The sequence below is a fragment of the Phascolarctos cinereus genome, unplaced genomic scaffold (genome assembly GCF_003287225.1).
Source record: "Phascolarctos cinereus isolate Bilbo 61053 unplaced genomic scaffold, phaCin_HiC Scaffold_726;HRSCAF=1367, whole genome shotgun sequence".
Taxonomy (NCBI): Eukaryota; Metazoa; Chordata; class Mammalia; order Diprotodontia; family Phascolarctidae; genus Phascolarctos; species Phascolarctos cinereus.
In genome coordinates, this window is record NW_027556098.1 from 127,544,714 (window position 1) to 127,566,285 (window position 21,572).

The following is a 21,572-nucleotide window of genomic DNA, read 5'->3' on the forward strand; positions in this document are numbered from 1 at the left end:
AGTTAAACCAACATCTCAAACCATATACCAAGATAAGGTCAAAATAAGTACATGTTTAGACATAAAGGGTGACATCATAAGCAAATCAGGGGAGCATGGAATAGTTTACTTGTCGAATCTGTGGACAAGGGAAGAATTTAGGACCAAACAGATATAGAGAGTACTACAGGATATAAAATAGATAAGAAAGAAAGAAAAAAGGAAGTAAGGAAAGAAGAAATGTTAAAAATTATTTCTACATGTAGTTGGGGAAAAATAAATTTTTTAAAGAGTTCTGGTAGGTTTAGGATTCCTTGGATTTTTGAGGTTCAGTGCCTACCAGGGTCCTCTATGTTTTTTGTTCTTGTTTCCAAGTTGTGGTTCTCAGTTGTTTCAATTGTGTCCAACTCTTCATGACCCCATTTGTGATTGTCTTGGCAAAGATACTGGAGTGGTTTTCCATTTCCTTCTCCAGCTCATTTTACAGAGGAGGAAACTGAGGCAAACAGGGTTAAGTGACTTACTCAAGGTCACACAGCTAGTAAATGTAGGCTGTATTTGAACTTGGAGTCTTTCTTACTCCAGGCCTGGCACTTTATCCACTGTGCCACCTACCTGTCCTCAAAACATAGTTAGATGCCACAGAGTAGGTGGTAATGCCTTAACTTAAGTATATGTAACATACAGCCCATGGGTGCTTGTGGTGCGTCAAAGTGGTCCATGGGCTGTATGTTGTACAGAACTGCCTTAACTGTATATGTGTTGTAAAGGCCAGTAGGACCTCTTCCATCCTTAACAAGGGGAGTGCTAGCGTTCTCTCCTCTATGGTATCTCAGGACAAAATGCTAAGGAACTTGAGGTCCTTGGGCTTGAGGTGTTCCAATCTGAGAGCTGCCAATCCTGGACTGGTTACTTCTATGTCTGTTTGCTTCCCAGATACATGCCATAGGCTTTCTACTACCTTGAGGTTTGTTGGTATGACTCCTTACTCTCATTGCCTCAGAATACAAAAACTTAATGGCTACAGGTGACTCTGACTTGTCTCTGGTTGTTCTGGGAGGCTCCTGGTTTGACTGGCAAGCCAGCTGGCACTGGCTTTTCTGGCAAGCCCTCTTTCCTATTTTCCTGAACTCCTGGCTGATTTTTCTGTGCAGTTCATGGATGGATGTAGTCACTTGCTGTAGTTTCTGCCTGGATTTCTTGATCTAATCAGTATTTGGTGTGTTGCTATTTTTAGGTTTTTGCTTCAATAGGTATGTGGGAGTTGGGCTGCTTGCTTGTTCAGGCAATCATCATAGCTGGAATTCCCTTCTAAACTGATTTCAAGAATGGATGGATAAATCCACCAACATAACATTTTAGGTACCTTTTAAATGTACTCTCTGAGTAGCACAGGGCCTCATTGTAGATCACAAGGTACTCAGGGAAACAGAAATGTTATCCACGCTCATGGTTGCTTTCTTTAGAAGTATAGCAGCTGAGGCCACACACTTGAAGGGTATGGATAGGAAAGCCCAGGCCACCGCAGCTGAGCTGCTGTGAACTGCTTAGAGCTTCTTTTGGCCTTTCATCTCTTCACTCTCTCACATACTGTACTGTGAATCTCAGAATTGAGCTGGGCTATGGCAATAGTGCCTGTGTCATTCAGTAACAAGGATGAGAATATAGCCTGTCAATCAGTCACTCACCCCAGCTGTCATGTGTTATCATCCAGCATCAGAGAGTGCTCTGGGGTATCAGCCACATTCAAGTCAACGAGCATTTAGTAAATGCCTAATATATGCCAGGCACTGTGTTAAGTGCTGGAGATACAAAGAAAAGCAAAAAGCAGCCCCCGTTATCAAGGAGAACATAGTCTAATGTAGGAGACAACATAGAAGCAACCATGCATTAGCCAGAAGTATACAGGGGCTTCTCTCAGGCTCTATTGCAGCTGGTATGACTCATCCCTTTGGTCCTGCCCCTCAGGAATAGTGACTTAGATTCCTTTCAAAGCTTAGGATTTGGAACGGAGCTATCCATTTATATTCCTGGCTCAAGATGTTTTCCCTCCCCCCTTCAGGAAAAGCTCTTCCCCCTCTAAATGCTATGTGTTTCAGCTGAGGCTATTTACTAAGGCACAACTATATGTGATTCTTTAATCATTAGAAATTACTGGAAAAAAAAAATCAAACCCAGCCCAAGGATCTCCCAGTTTTTGAATCCTCTTCAGAACAGAAAGTCATACAGCTTTTCTCAGGAAAGCCCCAAATCTAGGAGCTCAATTCCTACTGCCAGTCTATACAGATGAGTTCAGAGAAATACTACATAGACTGTCCCACTGCGTCAGGAAGTGACCAGCTGTTCAGAAAGTCCCACACCTCAGTGGTGGGGAGGAGGATCTGCAGTAGTTTGAACCTGCTAGGCTCTTGTTTTTCCTCTTGTGTCAATACTGTTTCGCTTTCTACCATGGTTGTCAGTTTCTTTGTTCACTTCTCCCCTATTTCTGTACTCTGCAGGCATCCACTATTTGGGCAGAGTTCATGCCCAAGGGTGGGCAAGCTTGCTATTGAAATCTTATGAGAGGAAAATGACTGGGAGAGGGCTGATGGGAGGAGAATGGGTAGAGTGATTCTGTGCCCATTGTTAATTAATTTCTTCTTATTAATCTTTACCGAAATTCATGTCATGTCACTTCCCATGTCACTTTCCCCCAAGGGGTCTCTACCTCCAGGTGATCATTTGGAACATGCCTCCTTCATTTTCCCTGCCCTAACTTTCCCCTTCTATCCTCACTGTGCCAGGCGTGCCTTCTATCTCTTTGGGGAAGGCAAGAGAGGGAGGGCAGAGGAAGCAAGAATGTGACATACATTTAATTGGCTTGTTTCCTTCAGGCAGGCCTACCCACAAAGTTTAGGCTACCAAAGCAATGTCAGAAAGAGGTGAAGAAGAAGAAGGAACAAGACCAAGTTGAGGTCCAGAATTTTCAAGAAGGAAAAAAAAGAGAAGACCGAGACCTAGGGTAGTGGTACTGGGGCACCCATATGTATTTCCTGCCTTTTCCCTTATGAGGGACCAGGACTGGTCTTGCTGTGGAGACACAAATACCCTATCCACACAGGGTAAAGGAGAAAAGGAAGAGGAAGAGCAGTAGTATCATATGTAAGTGGCACAGATCTTGAGCACCCAGATAGCCAGAACTAGAGATAATTCTGTTCTTATTGACAAGAGTGAGAGAAGCAGGTTTGACTCTAAGCACCAGAACTATATTTCTTTGGGGCAAAGCTTTGGGTTTCCACTCCATGTGGCAATTAATTTCATTGTATTTGTTTTATTTATCCATTAACTAATTAATTAATTAACTAACTAACTAACTAATTAATTAATTAATTCATTTATTTATTTAATTTGTAACTATTGTTACAAAAGTATCCCCTGTCCTAAAGTCCATTGGTGTGGGAATTTCTCCTTATTTAGTGGAGATGAATGCCCTGCCCCGAATGCAGAGCAGGGCGGAGTTGCTGAGAGCAGAAGAGCTTCAGTTCTTGGCCAGTCCCTTTTGGGATTTTTCAAGCTTCAAGTCATTTTTAGTAGTGTTCAAGTACTGAGTCACTTTGGGTGCTTCTGACTTCCAGCTTCAAGGGAGAAGATGGAAGAGGTCAATCTTGCTTTTCGTTGCTAAATGAAAACATTCTGGGAAAACATGAGAAGAGGTAGCAGCAGTCTCCATCATGTTTCTGTTCCCAGCTACAGTAGAGACTTTGGGAGTTTCCCCTTGGATGAGATACAGAACTCTTTGTTCTGTACAGCTCTTGGTTGAGCTGAATTATCTTACCCCCAATAGGAGAGCTCCCTCACTTTGTATTGTCAGGTATATGTTCTCTATATACCTTCTCTGGTTTCTGTTTCACTTCCAGTTTGGATAAATGGGTTCTCTGTGCTATTCATGATATGTGTTCATTGTGGAACTGGCATTTGGTGGGAAAGGGTTCAATAAAAAAATTGGGGTCCTCCTTCCTCCTGATAATAATGTCAAAGTAATCAGAAGTTAGATTGAGTCTGGTTGTATATTCTAGACTAATAAGATTTAAGGGAACAAATGGAAACATTTCTAGCCCAGTACCCCTCTCTCTGAGGAGAGCAGAGTGGTAACCTTCAGTTCCAGCTGCCTGTTTCTTCTCGTCTCTGTTAGAGAAGAGTGGGAGTGGGGGGAGAGAAGAGGCTAGAGATGTCTATGCCTCTCTTTGAGCCATGCAGGGACAGACTTTGAACTACACTTGTGAGGCCTCTTTTCCTACACAAGCAAAGAACGGTCTACAGTTAAGGTGTGGTTGTATGATTATGTCCATTATGTCTGTCATACTTGTGATTCAGTTCTACTGAAACTCAGTAGCAAAAGGAAGTAGGTAGCTAGGGAAACCACTTGTAATAAGAGTCTGACTGGGTCAATCCACACATACACCACAGCCCTAGACAAATCAGGTGAGTGCTGCTACCCACAATGGAAGGAAGCCAGTTCTCTGAGAGCCATAAAGAGCTTGGCAGTTAACCCAGGGTACCCTCTGGTGATCGGTGGGTTGAATAACTACTGGGGTGAGCATGGGACCTGATCTTCATCACTGAACAGGATCATGCAACTAGGCAGCTAGATCCCTTGGTACCATTCATTTCCCATCTCCATGCATTAGCATGTGGTTTTTTAGGGTTTTTTTGGCTAGGCAATGGGTTTAAGTGACTTGCCCAGGGTCACACAGCTAGTAAGTGTCAAGTGTCTGAGGCCAGATTTGAACTTAGGTCCTCCTGACTCCAGGGCTGGTGCTCTATCCACTGTACCACCTAGCTGCCCCCCTTAGCACATGTGGTACCCCATGTCAAGAATGTCCTTCTTCCTTACCTCTGCTTCCTGGAATGTCTAATTTCCTTTAAGCTTTACCTTTTGCATAAAACTTTTCCTGGTCCCTGCCCCTTCAGCTTCTAGTGCTTCTCTTTCTCCCTCCCCATTACCTCAGGGGTGGGGAACCTGCGGCCTCAAGGCCACATGTGGCCCTCTAGGTCCTCAAGTGCAGCCCTTTGCCTGAATCCCACATGTGGCCTCAAGGCTCCAGTTTCCCCACCCCTGACCCAGGTTATATTGGTATATTGTATGCGTAAGAAGGATGTTTCATGTTACTTCAACCCAAAGTAATGTAACTAATAAGATACTCCACTTTGATACTTTTATTGAGTGAGGAAGCTTCTGGGATTGAACTACAGAAAAAATCAATTAAATGTGTACCAATTCCTAGACACCTCCACTAAATGAAAGGTATAAACTAGGTGTGAGGAGTAAAGTGCTTCTGGCCATTGGATGAAATCAGATGATGAAACATATTGAGATTGGTTGAAAGAATCAGACACACCCGGGATTCATGTGTATCTGAGAAAGAGATTGGGATGGGAGTAGTACAACAAACGCATCGAGAATCAGACTTGCAGAGTGTTTTTAGGAGCCAGACCTTAGTGTCTGTTCCTGAGGGAAGCAAGGGTGGTAAAAGTGAGCCCAGTGGGAATGTCATACTACCCACCCTTCTGCCATTTAAGAGTGTGGACAGGTAACAAAACAAGGCATCAAGCCAGCAGCACAGAGACAATAAATTGTATGTGTGTGTGTGCATGTGCATGTGTGTATATGTATACACACACATATGCTGAGGAAAGGCAGCTTCAGGGAGTGTGATCTTTTCAGGGTAGAGAGAAGTTCAGTTTTAGGACTCTGTAAGGGAACCAAAAGTTCGGGCCCAGCAGAAATCTCTACCTAAAGGAAACTTCATGAGTATTCCACAAAGCGAGAAAAGGACTTTCAATAAATCAGGAAACGTGAGTTTCTTCCTTTGCCACATGAATTCTCTAGACTTGAGCCCACTTTCCACAGGGGTCTAGAAGCAGCTGGGTGGCCCAGTGAATATAGTGCTGGGCTTGCAGTCAAGAAGACCTGAGTTCAAACCCAGCCTTACTAGAGTTGTGACCCTGGGCTAGTTACTTAATTGCTGAGTGCCTCAGTTTCCTTAACTATAAAATGAGAATGATAATAATAGCACCTACCTCCCAGGGATGTTGTGAGAATCAGGTAAGATAATATTTGTAAAGCCCTTGGCACATAATAAACCCTTAATAAATATTTGTTTCCTTCCTTCTTGTGGCATTAGTACAAGGAAACCTCTGAGAAAACTTCAGGGTTACCCTTAGAACTCTGATGGGAGAAGAAGTGCTTTTGGGGTCCTAGCTTGCTTGTGGGAGTGGGCATTTGGGATATTAAACCCAGAGGGGGTGCTACACTTATATATGTTCATGTGTGTTTGTTTTTTGGCAAGGCAGTCAGGGTTAGGTGACTTGCCCAGGGTCACACAGCTAATGAGTATCATATGTCTGAGCCTGGATTTGAACTCAGGTCCGCCTGACTCCAGGGCTGGTGCTCTCCACTGTGCCACTTAGCTGCCCCTGTTCATGTTCTTCTTGATGTGGAGGGCAGGGATTATTTTATTTTTGTATTCCTTGGACCTAAGGTGGCACCTGGCACAAAGTAGGTGCTTAACAAATGTTGCTTGACAAGTGGACTTCAGAAAAACCTGGAAAGGTTTGTATGGACTGGTGCTGAGTGCAGTGAGCAGAACCAGGAGAACATTGTATATAGTAATAGCAACATTGTGCGATAACTAACTTTGATGGACTTAGCTCTTCTCAGCAATGCAAAGATCTGAGACATCTCCAAAAGTTTCATGATGGAAAATGCTATCCACATCCAGAGAAAGAACTATGGAGTTTGAATGCAGATCGAAGCATACTGTTTGCTCATTTTTTCCCTTCTGTTTTGTTTTGTTTCTTCTTTCTTATGGTCCCTCCTGTTGGTTCTAATTCTTCTTTATGACATATTTATGACGTGTGAAAATATGTTTAATAGGAATGCGTATGTAAAGCCTATATCAGACTGCATGCCATCTTAGCGAGGGAGGTGGGGAGGGAGGGTAAAAAAATTTTAAAACTCAAAAGCTTATGGAGGTGCATGTTGAAAACTAAAAATAAATTAATAATTAAAAAACTCCCCCAAAACAACAAAAACCCCCCAAATATTGCTTGATTGCTAATTGGGAAAATATAAACTAGAGTGGGGAAAAGATATGCCCAAGGTCACAGAAAATGAAATAAGTAGAAGATCCAGGATCAAACCTATGTCTCTTATTCAAATTCAGTCTCTTTCCAGTATACCTTACAGGTGAGGAAATCAGGGTTATTCACCCAACTTGTAATGTCAGAACCAGGATCTGAAACCAGGTTTCTTGATGTTGGGTGCAGTACCTTCCCTATGATATCAGGTTGCTTTTCTGTACTTGTCTTTATCTATGGTTAACTTGTCCTTGCTTCGTGAGCTCACTGTAAGGCTGCTTATAATGACCTTCAGAATGGGGTCGAGGGTCCCACAGTGAGGCTAGGGCTGATGGGGCAGGTAGGGCTGTCTTAGAGGTTGGAGTCAGTTCTTTCTTCTTACCCCCACATTTATTCCTCTGGCATTTCTATTTGTAACTTAAGCAAAGCAGGCGTCTTGCCTGTTTGTTTATGTATTTGGGTTTAAGGCAGGGTTTTGTTTCCGGTTTCTAAGTAGTTCCAGGTTGAAATCTCTGCTTACAGGCTGAGGAGGGAGACCACACGGGAGAATTCCAGCTGTTCCCATTCCAAGCTAACAGGGCCGTTTCAGGCTTTAACCTTGAGAGGGCTCTGATGGCAAAGGCCTTAAATGACTCTCCCTTGGTGGTAGCAATTGCCCCCACCCCTACCCCATGACAAGTAATAATGATGCCATGTGTCTATTCCTTAGAACTTGAGGGTTTGTGAAACTGAGTTTTGATGAGTCTATGAAGCTGTGATTTAACCAACAATAAATTTATTCAGTGAGCGTTTACTTCATGTTTGCTGTGTATCTCCCTGGGGTAGATGCTGGATGGTGGTGGTAGAGGTGGTAATGGGGAGGTAGACAAGCAAATACCACAGAATCGCAGGAAATCAGAGTTGGAAGGAATCTCACAGGCCATCTTAGCTGGAGTCCATGAACTTGTTTAAAAAATATTTTAATAGTGTATTTCAATATAATTGGTTTCCTTTGTAATCCTATATATTTTGTTTTATGCATTTAAAAATAAGATTCTGAGGAGTCCATATACGTCACCAGACTCCCAAAGGGGCCCATGACACAAAAATTTGAGAACCCTTGGCCAAATCCAACCCACACATTAATAGGAATCCCATCTACAACATTCCAAGTGGTGTTCTAGCCCATCCTTGAAGGGTAGGGTAGCTAAGTGCCTCCTAAAGCAACCCATTTTGTTTTAGGATAGCTCTGATTGTGGCTTGTATAGTACAGAGAGTATTAGACTTTAAAGTCAGGTAGATCTGAGTTAAAATTCTACCTCACAAAGTTAATTAGCTTTGTGACCCTGAGTGAGTTACTTCTTTCAGACTCAATTTCCTCATTTGTAAGATGCGGATAATAGGATAAGCACCTATCTTACTGGGCTGTTGTGAGAATCAAATGAGATAGTATATGTAGAGATTTTTGCAAACATGAAAGTGCTATATAAATATCAACTATTATTATTGAGATATTTTTTTCCCACCATGATCTGAAATGTGTTTTTCTGCAATTCTACCCATTCCTCCTCCTGCTGGTTTCTGAGGCTACACAGAATAAATTTAATCTTTTAAAAAAGATTTTCTTTTTCATTATGAATCTTTAAAACATCCACATATATGAACAGTTCAACATGCAAAGTAGAAGAGAAAAAGAGGCTTATGTATGAAACCATGAATGTCTGTTTCACCCATGACAGCCCTTTGCAATGCTTGAACACAATTTTTGTGTGTGCTCAGTGCAGGACAAATGTTCTCAATTATGTTAGCTAATCTGGGTATGGGCATAATCTCGGTTCCTCCTACTATCTGCTCATCTTTCTCTGAATCCGCTCCATTTTGTCAGTTGAGGTAGAAACAGGGATTATGCCTGTGATATTATTAGGACCTGCCAGATGAGAAAATTCTCTACCATTGCAAGCCTTCTTCTTCCTCCGCAATTTATAGTCTTTGCTGCTTAGAACACTGAGAGATCAAGCAGCTTGCCCAGACTTACACAGCCAGAATGTGTCAAAAGAGGGACTTGAACCCAAATCTTCCTGGCTCCAAGGCTGCCCTGTATCCTTCATGCCATGTTGCCTTCCTTTTCTCAATCCCCTTCTACAATGTGCCCTGGAACATTATGTCTCTCTTACTGCAGCTTAAGATCATATTAGCATTTTTGGGCAGCTTTGTCACCCTGCTGATTCATATTAAGTTTGTAGTCTACTAAAACTCCCAAATCTTTTTCACTTGAACTGTTTCTAACCATGCCTTCCCCATCTGGTCCTTGTGAAGTTCATTTACTAAACCCGAGCATAGGCCTTTGCCTTTATTCCTCTCAAATTTCATCTGAACAGATTTGTCTTATTGCTTTAGTCTGTAGGGATCTTTTGGGAAGCTGACTGTGTCATCTAATGTGTTAGCTGTCTCTTCCAGATCTGTGCCATCTACGTCTTCATCCAAGTCATTGATTAGAAGATTATAGATTTAGAGATGGAAAGGAACTTTGAAGTCATTTAGGCCAACCCCCTAATTTTACAGCTAGGGAAAATGAGGCCCAGAGAGAGTAATTGATTTCCACAGTATCACATATTGGGGATTTGAGCCCACAGCCAAGATTGCAACCAACATGCATGTTGTACTATACTATGTTGCTACATAAAAAAGTTAAATAACTCAAATTGATATAATTATTTAAGGTTTACAAGGGCCTTCCCTGCATCAACTCATAGAGTTTATCTAGTCTCCTTTATAGCAAAGAATAAAAAAAGGAAAAAAATAATTCAACAACACTAAACTGCATATTGAAAAAGTGTGAGATTGTATACAATGTTCTACATCCACCATCTCCCACCTCTGCTTTCTTCTGTCTTTTCTTTGGGCCAACTTAATTATATTTGCAGAGTATTCCATTTTAATTGTTTTGTTATTGTTTTTCCATTTAATTTGTATAGCCATTGCCTATATTGTTTTTCTGCTTCTGCTCACTCCAGTTCATATGGGTCTTTTCATGTATCTTTTGTGTCATTGTATTCACCATTTCTTAGAGCACAGTAATGTTCAATTATATTCATGTACCACAATTTGTTTAACCATTCATCAATTGACGAGTGTTTCCTTTTTTCTAGTTCTTTGCAACTACTTTGCTGCTATAAATATTATTTTGTGCTCTAAAAACAAACATCCAAATATTGTTATCACTTTTCAATACAACATTCACACAATCCACAGTAGTTTCAAGATGTAATCATGTGTTGTACATACATAAGCTATTTGAAATTCTTACCTGTTTTAGGGAGGAGGGAGAAAATTTAGAACTCAAAATTTAAAAAAAATTAATGTTAAAAATTTTCTTTACATGTTATTGGAAAAAATAAAATATTATTATTTTTTAAAAGACATAATCATGTGCTTCAGAAGGATTGTAGGGAGCATTTTGGCAATGCTGTATTGTATGGTTGCCTGTTTTCTGTCTTTGTCTTGTCTTCCCAGTTTGACTGTAAGATCTTCAAGGACAAGGACCACATGTCATCTTAAAAAATACTTATATGCAAGCAAAATATAGGCCTCATCTGCATTTGGTGATTGTATAGACATATAGCCTCAACTGCAGAGAGAAAAGAAATAGCTTCCAGGACCCGCTTCAGAAATGTTTCCCAAAATAAGCCCAGCAGCTCTTAGAGGCTGGGGCTCATATACTATTGGAAATTATAAAAAAAATTATAGACTTAGAATTGGCAAGGGCCATAGAGGTCCAACCTTTTCATTTTTTATAGGCAAGGAAACTGAGGCACAGAGAGATGAGATGAGTTGCCCAGAGTCACATAGCCAGTTAAATGTTAAGGCATGGATTTGACCCTAGGCCTTCTAATTTTCCCCATCAAATCAAAAGTCTATTAAGGGCAGGGACTGTTTTTTGTCTCTTTTTGTATCTTGAGTGCTTAGCACAGTGCCCAGCACATAGTAGGCACTTAATAAATGTTTTTTGAATTGAATTAATTCCAAATCCAGCACACTTTCCATGATACCACCCTGCATTTAAAACTCTCCTCCTGAAAAAGACTAAAAAACTAACTTTCAGGAAATGAAAGTGTTGCTCTTTCCAAGGGATCTCCATTTGAAAAGATCCTACAGAGCAATGTTTAATTTTTTTGTGTGTGTGTGAGGCAACTGGGGGTTAAGTGACTTGCCCAGGGTCACACCTTTAGCAATGCCTAATTCTAAGGAAAGAATTGGTGATGGTGGGATTTCTGGCAGTGTAGTCGGTGGTTGTCCGGTCAATTAAGTCCAATTCTGATGCTTCCTTGTGGTAAAGAAGTGCAATTGAGATCTCAAAGTCTATGACCACCAAGTGCAAGCTCTGCCAGGTTCTCCCAAGATGGAAGGGTGTTGAGTAAGGGCTGGCAACAAGTTGGATGCCTGTTATCCAGTGACCTAAGAGGCTAATCACTAGGCTAGACAAAAGAGGATGATCTGTTTTTCTTTTTGGCCACAGCAACTCACAAATAGCATTTTAGTAAATTGGTGGATGGGTTATCATCTGCTTCTGTGGAAGAAGGATAAAGCCAGCTCTTGCGGGTCCTGGGCCATGAGTTACATGCATATGATATGATCCTCTTGGCTCTACTTTGCTTCAGTTGCCTCATTTCATTACCGAATCACAGATGCTTGAAGTGAGTGACAGTGGGGTCCAAGAAATGTTTGGGGTCTGGGAAGGCTTCCCAACCCCATCACATCATATTCTGACTACTTCACCTATAGTTTCAAGGTGGCAGAATATGAAAACAATTGCCCCTCTTCCCTTTCCCTATAGGAAGGGAGTTGGTTTTGCCTGGAGTGCTTCTGAAATCTCCATGAGATAAGGGAGGGGATCAGGGTTTGGTACCCAGCCAACTGTAACTCTGTTAGTGTGTGTTTCTGCTTTAAAATCCCCACTGTGTAATGGGGAACATCCGAAGGACACACTAGTGAACCCTCTGCCCCTAATGGGAAACAGTCAGGGATGTCCCAAAGCTGTCACTTTTCAAACAAAACCATGAGAGGAGGTCGAGATAAAACAGAAGGGTTGGGATTGAGCACTTTGATTCCAATACGAAAAAAATTACTCCTCCTGGAATGGAAAAAGCTGATGGAAAAAATAAATTAAAATAAAATCTTATGGCTGTCATTCTTTTCCCTAATTCAGCCACCTCCAAGCCACCCCCTCCCCCATATTCCTTCACTGAAAGCGTCTGGAGACACTTGGGAGGCTTGAGGCTGTTTGAACAAGTGGCTCTGATTTCTCCTTTTAGACTGTCCAGCTGGATCTTCCCCTCCTACAGAACCCAGAGTTCACCAAAAGGCAAATTCAGAAACAGCATCAAGCCCTAAGTCCCCCAAAAGGGCAGATCCTCGGTGGAATGATTAAAGGATTTCAGGTAGGTGAAAAATCAAGAAGACATTTGGCCCTTATTCCTTCCCCTCTTGTTTATTACTTTCTTATCCTTTCCTCTCCTTTTTTTTTTTTTAAATCTTCTCTCCACTCTCAGAGATACCGTGGCTGGCTTTGAAGCCAGAAGACTTGGTTTCAGGTTTCACTTCTGACACAAAGTGGCTGTGTGACCCCTAGGCAAGTCATTCAACCTTTCAGTGATCTAGGCAACTATTCAAGACTATAAGTCACCAAGAAGGGGCTGACCTGCATTAGCAAAGGGAGTTCCCTCTGCCAAGTAAATCACAGGTCCATTTTCTATCCCTAACTTTTACTCCTCATCTTTTCACTTTCTCCTCCTCTTCCCTTTGCCTTCTGTCCCTCTCACTCCTCTCTTGTCTTTACCTCACCTTCCCCCTTCCTTTCTCTCCCTGGCACCCTCTTCTCTTCCTCCTTTTCTTCTTCTCCCCTTCCCCTTATCTCTCTCCTGACTCTCCTGTCCCTTCTCTTCTATCCTTTTCTCTTCAGTCCCATCTTCTCTCCTTCCATGGTGCCTTCTTTTTGCGCACTTTTCTTTCTCTAAAAAAGAAAAATGCATATACATGTTCTAAGTTTTAACTTTGATGGCACTGAACTGATCTTTGTTGGACTTGACCTGAATTTTATGGCTTCTTAATATCATCTTCACTTATATGACTGTAGTAATTGCATATGTAGGGGGTTGGTAGAATAAGTTCCCTGTTCTTGAAATTACAGGGTGGTGAGATTTTGTTTAGGATTTTGAGAGCAACTCTTAATGAAAGTTGCAGTCATGACCCTTGATTCTCATTAAGTGGATTAAGGACATTTCCAGATAGTCTCAGTGGCTGGGGATGAATTGATGGACTTAGAACCAACCAATTATTTGGGACTTTGAGATTTTGTATCATCCTGTGGAGGATATGGATACTGGCCTTGGGTACCTATTGGAGGATGGATTTCTACTAATAGAAGATGAATTTATTGTTTTAAATTCTTATAGGAGCACTCCTTTTTTCTCACTTAGAAAAGGGAACCAACAGGACTGCTGAGTCCTTTTTCCATTTTGTCTGTGGGACCCTGAGAGGAAAGCAGAGCTGGTAGCTCTTAATGATTCCACTGGGGGCAGAGACATATGTACTCTTGTTAACTTGGCCTGAGGGAAGAGTTCCTGGATCCCATGTTCCTGGCCTCCAACTTAAAAAGGCAGTTGAGTGACATCTCAACCGTTTACATTTTTGTGGGGATAGAATAAAGACTGTCCTATATCCAGCTGTTACCTTGAGTGATTGTGTAGAGATTGGGAGAATCTACATCTTCAGAAATCTAGAAATGAGCTTAACTCAAGGATCTACTCACCCTCACCCCTACCTCCTAGATTTTTTTTCTGTATACTCTATGTTGGAGGTATAATGAGCCAAAGGAAGAGTTTGTGATTTTGCAGAGCTACCCCTAGGGTACCCAGATCTTTGTATTCTGGATCGTGAGCTACATGTATGCCATCTTTTGGGGGTTTTTTGTTTTTGTTTTTTTTTGGCGAGGCAATTGGAGTTAAGTGACTTGCTCAGGGTCACACTGCTACTATCAAGTGTCTGAGGTCAGATTTGAACTCAGGTCCATCTTCCTGACTCCAGGGCTGGTTCTCTATCCATTGTACCCCCTAGCTGCCCCATATGCCATCCTTTTAGCTCTGCTTTCCTTCAGTCTGTGTCATATTACAAACTCGTCCATATTTCTCAGAATTCTGATTTTCATTATTTCTTAAGACCCAGAAATATTTCATTAGAGTAAGAGACTACTATTTATTCAACTATCCCTCAATTGTATGCCTCTCTTTCCCCCTTCTTCCTTCTCCAGTATCCAGTGCTGAGTTCCTGGCCTTCTAGGGTATTACAAAGCTTCCCCAGAAACATAACTCTACATTCCTTTACTCTACTGATTGTGATATTGTTGAGGCTAATAAAGCTATCTGAAATTGGTAAAGATGTCTTGGGTCCTGGATTTGGTCAGCAAGAACAGCTCTCAACAAAGCTATAAATTTGGCAAAAATTGACATTGAAATTCTTGCTTATCTTGTCTCTTCCTATTAGAATGTAAATGCCACGATGGCCAGGACTGTCTTATATGTTTATTTATTTATTTTTATATTTGCCCTCTCCCCACCCCCCAGGTTAGAACACTGCCTGGCCTGTAGTAAGTGCTTAATAAATGCTTTTCATTTGTTCATTTTCTCCTTTTGGTGCTTGCCCTCATCCCCTCTGGTAAAGCTTCCTACCCACCAGAACTTAGCACTTTCAGTTGTCAGGGGCCTTCCTAACAGAGAGGAAATGAAAAGGATATCCCTTCTAGCTCTTAAGATCCTGAGCCCTTGATCTAACAGTCACTAAAGAAACATCAATTAAATACCTACTAACCTACCCTTTTATCCAAGGTGATTGAGACTTAACAGGTATCTTTCCCTTTTGAAAAGAGAAGGTAAGAGAAGGCAATTTTTAAGTCAAAAGCAAATTTTAAGAGCCTTTGGTTCTATTCTAGGCATAGGGGGAGGGCAGCTAAGTGGCTTAATGGATAAAGTACCTGGCCTAAAGTCAGAAAGATTCCTCTTCCTGAATTCAAATCTGGCCACAGATACTTACTAGTTGTGTGACCCTGGGCAAGTCACTTACCCCTGTTTGCCTCATTTTCCTTATGTGTCAAGTGAGCTGGAGAAGGAGAAGCAAACCAGACCAGTATCTTCGCCAAGAAAACCCCAAATAAGGGTCATAAAGAGTCTGAAATGATCAAACAACATGCATAATGGGGAATTCAGAGGAGTCCTCATCCTCAAATATCTTACAGCCTCAAGGAGAAAGGAAGAATGCATGAAAAAGAACAGTACAGAAAAGCAGATAATTAAGAACTTATACTTTATAAATCTGTTCTCACTGATGTAGGAACTCTCTGCACCCATGCAGACTGCAAGTCAACCATGCCTTCTTATTCTGTGTGATTCTTAAAAAAAATTACTAAAGCCTTCTTTTTATAGTGTTGTCATTTTCCACTGTTCACCATCCCACCCCACCCCCTACCCAGTCTTGTTCATGTCTTCCCACAAATTATTCATAAATAATTCTGGAGGTTTTCCTTTGCTTCTTCGACAACTTTGTGAGTGCTGCAATCTATATGTTAGCCCTTGATCTTCCCTCATGACCAGCTCACCTTTTCTTCAGTTTATTCACAAAATTATAGGTTTAGAGCTAGAAGGGACCTTAGAAACCATCTAGTCCCACTCTTTCATTGTAAGATGAATAAACCAACACCTAGAAAGAATAAATGACTCCCTAAAGTCACAAAAGTAGTAACAGAAGCATGATTTAAATTCAGATCCTTTGACTCCAAAATTAATGCTCTTTCCAAGGTACCACGTTGTTTAATTATTCCTGCCTATTATGCATCTTTCCATCACTCTTCATTTCACTTGCAGTTTTTATTCTTCTGAGATCATGGTATTCTGATTGTCAGCTCTCCTGGGGTCCTTCTTGAGTGGCCTCTCAAATAAGTCCTACTCTTTTATGTTATACTGATCCCATGTCAGCAGGGGAATAACGGTGTGAAATAAGATGGACTGTTTGAGTTAGTAGTGGCTTGGGATCATTGAAAATTCTGTATAATTTCCCAAATATGCTGCAGCTAGATCTCTTCTTTCTAGTTAATTTGGGACTGGCTTACTGAGTGCTTAAGATCGTAGATCAGGTCTGTTCAGGTGGTTCCAGTGGGGAGGTTATCGAGGGCTGGAATAGTTAGAAAGAATTGGTGAAAAATATGGGACTGGAGCTGGTCCTTAAAAGGACACATAGGATTTAGAATATAATAATAGTTGTATTAAGAATTATATCAATTAATAATTAAAACAACAATAATAGCTTGTATACAGCACTCTAGGATTTGCAAAAATCATTTACATACGTTATTTCTTTTGATCCTCAGAACACCTGTGGCATATGTGCTATTATTATCTCTAGCTATTATTGTTTCCTTATCTACAGATGAGGAAGATGGAGCAGGAGGTAAGAAGTAGAATAGATGGGAGAGAAAGGGGGATTTCCTTCTCATCTTCCTGAGAAATATAACAGCAGCCTTCGTGTTGAAGATAAAGACTTTTAAGGAAAGAGACAAGAATCGAGGGCCTTTCACCAAGTTGCAGAAAATTTTACAGAACTGATTGGCTCCAGGTTTATATTAAGATGTTAAAGCCAATATTAGAGGATAATAAGAATGATAACACATGCAAGGAAGGTTAGGTACAGAGGGGCTTCCAGACTTGGCCTATGGATGAAGGCATCTATGATCATGATTGTTTTTGATGTAGGGCCAACGTAACAATAAAGAGTTAAGTAAGTATGACTTGAGGAATGACTCTAAGAGCCCCCAGCCCCTGATTTACCCTGCTTTGCCCTATCATTAAACTAAAAAATCCTGCCATTAATTCTTCTTCTCCTTCTTGGCATTCAAAGTTAAGTGACGTCCCCAGGATCACAGAACTAGTGTCCAAGGTTGGATTTGAATTCAGGTCTTTCTGACTCCACGGCCCATGCTTTAGCCACTGAACTACCTAACTGCCCCTCTACTATTTATTTGCTCTTACAGGTTAAGATATTAGAAACCATAGGATGGAGTTCCTTGTTAAAATTCCTTGTGAGGGTTAAAAAAAATTCTCCCTCATCTGTTAACAGTAAATTGTGGATTATAGTAACACAGTCTTAGCTGAGAGGAAAGCCTTGAAGGAATAGGCCAGAGGGTAATTTTGAGATTTAGCATTAGTTTCCTGGGAAGTAAGAGTGTGATGAGGGGTGGACAGGAAAAAGTCTGGAGTCATTGGCTATGGCCCTGACATTCGGACCTATGGCCAGTGAGAAATGGACATTTAGGTAGGTTCTGAAAAGTGAGAACAGGAAAAGGGGGGGGCATGTTAAAGACTAATTTATCTCTCTTTACAAATTTGCCACAGAATGGCTATGCTCCCAGCCCCTATGGGCCACACCCAGCATTATTCCTGCGTATTATGCATCTTTCCATCACTCTTCATTTCACTTGCAGTTTTTATTCTTCTGAGATCATGGTATTCTGATTGTCAGCTCTCCTGGGGTCCTTCTTGAGTGGCCTCTCAAATAAGTCCTACTCTTTTATGTTATACTGATCCCATGTCAGCAGGGGAATAACGGTGTGAAAGGAGACTTCCAAAAATGAGCCTGGAAATAGGGCCTTCTCTACTGCTAGCCTGAAGATGTCCCCTGGAAGATGTGTTTCTAGATAATTGCTTTCTCCATTCATCTGCTTCTGGAGGCAGCCTGCTTGGCTGTCCTCATGATTCTGAAATCATTTCCAGGGAGAAGAGGCTTTGGGGAAGGGATAGCTACTTCCTATAAATAATTTTGGCCATCTTGGTAGCAGCTTCATCTTTGCATGTGGCTTAGGAATAGCCAAGGATAAATTCCATGGTGGGAGGTGGGGAGGGCTGGATAAAAGCACTTCAAGTTTATGGGCAGAGGGGCAGGGGTAACAGATGTCCTCAGGGTCTGGGCAACTCTAGATTTTGGTACCTTAAGTCTTTACCCTCCCAGAACATTTATTCACTCACTGGGCTCCAAGCACTTTTAGCTTTATTAGTTATCTTATCAGACTGTTAGTTATCTTCTAGTTGAGATCCTCACCTAGAGGATATTGGGATTAGTCTTTATCAGATATGAGCTCTCAAAACTTTTGGTCTCAAGACTCTTTCTCAGGGGCAGCTAGGTAGTGCGGTGGATAGAGCACCAGCCCTGAAGTCAGAAGGACCTGAGTTCAAATCCAGCCTCAGACTAAACACTTGACACTTACTAGCTGTGTTACCCTGGGCAAGTTACTTAACCCCAATTGCCAAAAAAATAAAAGGCTCCTTCTCCCTTTGAAAAATCATTGAGAACCTACCCCTACCATAAGAACTTTTGTTTATATGGGTTTTATCTATTGATATTTACTGTGCTATAAGAAATGATGAGATGGTTGATTTCAGGAAAAACATGGAAACATTTGCATGAAATAATGAAAAGTGAAATGAACAAAACCAAGAAAACATTGAATACAGAAAGAGCAATATTGTCTGAAGAACAATTGTGAACAAACAAATTATTCTGAGTATTATAAATACTCAAATCAACTACAAAAGACCTGTGAAGGAAGATGCTATGCACCTCCAGAGAAAGAACTGATAAACAGAAGTATGCATAGTAGGGCTTTGCATATATTTATAAATCTGTCAAATGGTGGTCTTCTCTAGTGCAGGGTGGGGAGGGAGGTAGTTCAGAACTTAAAATGTAACAAAATAAAAAAAATTAAATTAAAGAAAGAAATTAAAATATTTTAGTATTATTGTGAAAATAATTTAGATCTGTTGGACCTTTTAAAAGTACCTTGTTGGGAACTTCTAGGGGTGCCCAGATTACATTTTGAGAAGTGTTGGCATAGCAGAGATAGTCTTGGATTTGAACAGGGAGCATCTATATTGGGATGTTGGGAAAACTAATTTCTTTTCTTTAGTCCTCAATTTCCTTATTTATAAAATTTCTGAGGCTTCTTTTTTCTTTCAGTCATGTGCTGAAGATGAATTTACTTTTTTCCCATTTCACCTAATCTTGCTAGTTTTACAGAGTGTCAGGCCTAGTTTTAACCTGAATGAGGTGAGTATAATACCAGGGAGAAGGGCCTTCCCTCCACCCCCTTATTCCTATGGAGCTATAAAACAACCGATTCACTGCTGCTGGGTCTTAGACTTCTTTATTTCCTCCATAGCATCTTAAACATAATTGATGCTCAATAAATTTTTGTTGGTTAAGAGGAAAACTTCTAGAAGAAACCTTATTTTTCCTGCTTCCTTACCTCCCTGCTCTCAGGAAAGGACCTTCTCTCCAAACAGATATGTTGGCACCCTTGACTAAATTGTCACTGTTTCTCCTTGACACCTGGAGGCTGGGGAGAAGGGGCCTTGCTGCTATGGTTATAGTTGTCAGGGCAACAGCTCCTGAAGTCAAGATCCTGGCTTAGTAGGATTAACCAACAATTTCAAGGTCCTCTGTGTCAATTAGGGTAGTAGATATGATTGCTACAAACAGCCTCATTTTTCATGAACTGAAGCCTGGATCAACCTGGGCTGAGTCAGACATGAGCATGTGAATGGAGGACTTTCTTTGAAATTTGGGATAGTCATCAGGAAAGGCTGAGTTTTCCAAAAGAGAATTCTTCTAACTCATTATTATCTTGCTGGACTACTTAGGAAAAGGAAGAATTCTTTGGGAACTGAATGAAAAATCTATCCTGATATTGTTTAAATGTGAAATATCAGAAACCACAGCAGTTGATGCTTGGATTGGGTTTTCCATCTTGAGTTAGATACAGATATAAATAGATACAGAAATAGATATCTAATAAAATCTCAGATTACGTATCAAATGGTTATGGGATCCAAACCTGGAAGGAACCTTGGAAATTATTTATTTAAATAATCTTATCTCTAGTTATGTGAACATGTATATAGATATCCACAATATTTCCAATCAATTTCCTCTGAATTAATCACACACTTAATTTGTATCATAGATATGTAGGATAAGTGAGAGAAAGGGATTGCAGATGACACCAACATTGTGAGCCTGGGTGACCAAGAGGATGGTGATGCCCTCAGAAGTAATAGGGAAATCCAAAAAAAAGGGGAAAAGGCCTATTTCTACAAAAATATTTAAAGCAATTCTTTTTGTGGTGGCAAAGAATTGGAAATTGGGAGGATGACGATCAACTGGGGAATGACTGAACAAATTGTGGTATATGATTAAATAATGGAATATTGCTGTGCTATAAGAAATGATGAGCAGTATGATTTCAGAAAAACCTGGAAAGACCTATATAAACTGATGCAAAGTGAAGTGAGCAGAACCAGGAAAACATTGTACACATTAACAGCAATATTGTGCTATGATCAACTGTGAATGACTTAGTGATTCTCAGCAGTATAATCCAAGACAATTCAAAAGGATTTATGATGAAAAACGCTATTCACCTCCAGAGAAAGAAGTGATGGAGTCTGAATGAAGATCAAAGTATATTGTTTTTCACTTTCTGTATTTAAAATTTTTTTTTCCTGTTGGGTCTGTGTCTTCTTTCACAACATGACTAATATAGTAATATGTTTTGCAAAATAAATAAATAAAGTTTGCAAGGTGGTTCACCAATCACAACAAAAAAGAACTAATAGAGGAGGTTGTAGGAGTGAAGAATATGGGATAAGGAGAACTAGTTCTGTTTGGATCTGTAAATTTTAAGGTACAAAGTCACATTCTTTCCAGAACAACGCACCTAAGCTCTTCCTGGCTTCTGTAGAAGAGACTTGGTAAGCTTGAGCAGAGAGAGCCTTGACACACAGGGTTCATCTAACATCACATTAGTGCAAAGGGAAGCTTTTTAAAAAAAAATTTCTCGAGTGTATTTTGAGACTCCATCAATTATCTAGTTCTGCTGTCTACATTGATTAAGATCATCAGTGAATGATCTTAATTAAAGTCTGCTTCCTTTTTTGCTGTGTAAACTGAGGCTAACGTGGCAAGATCAGAGAAGAAGAAAGCTTTTTGTCTGGGTCCAATTTTACTGTAGTTATGTGGTCTTTGTGTGTGTGGGGGGTGGTGGTGGTGGTGGTGGTGGTGGTAGGAAGAGACAGGCTCATTCTACAAAGCCATAAAACAAAATGAAGTGAAGTTTGGTTCATCTGAGCCATGTAAACAATTGATCAGTAAAAATGATGCTGAAGGAACACTTTTTCAGATTGGCTGTTTATGTTGATCAAATAAACTGGCAAATTCACTTTCCTTTGTGACTGTGTAGACACAGCCAGATGTGTGTATATTTTTTGCAAAGCATAAATGTACTTCTTATTTAGAAACAAAAATCATTTTTCTGACTTAACAATAGCCGGATCCCTCTGAATGAAGGCTTTGCATATTTTCCTGTTTTAATTGTTGTATAATAAACAGTTCTGACCCTA

The 21,572-nt window shown here is 40.6% G+C and overlaps 1 non-coding gene across 1 annotated transcript; it reads right to left on the reverse strand.

The window, feature by feature from the left end:
* Positions 1 to 687: 687 nt before the first annotated feature.
* Positions 688 to 813, reverse strand: LOC144454692 (U6atac minor spliceosomal RNA). Its single transcript, XR_013483201.1, has one exon. It is a non-coding gene; the product is annotated as a U6atac minor spliceosomal RNA (small nuclear RNA).
* Positions 814 to 21,572: the final 20,759 nt, after the last annotated feature.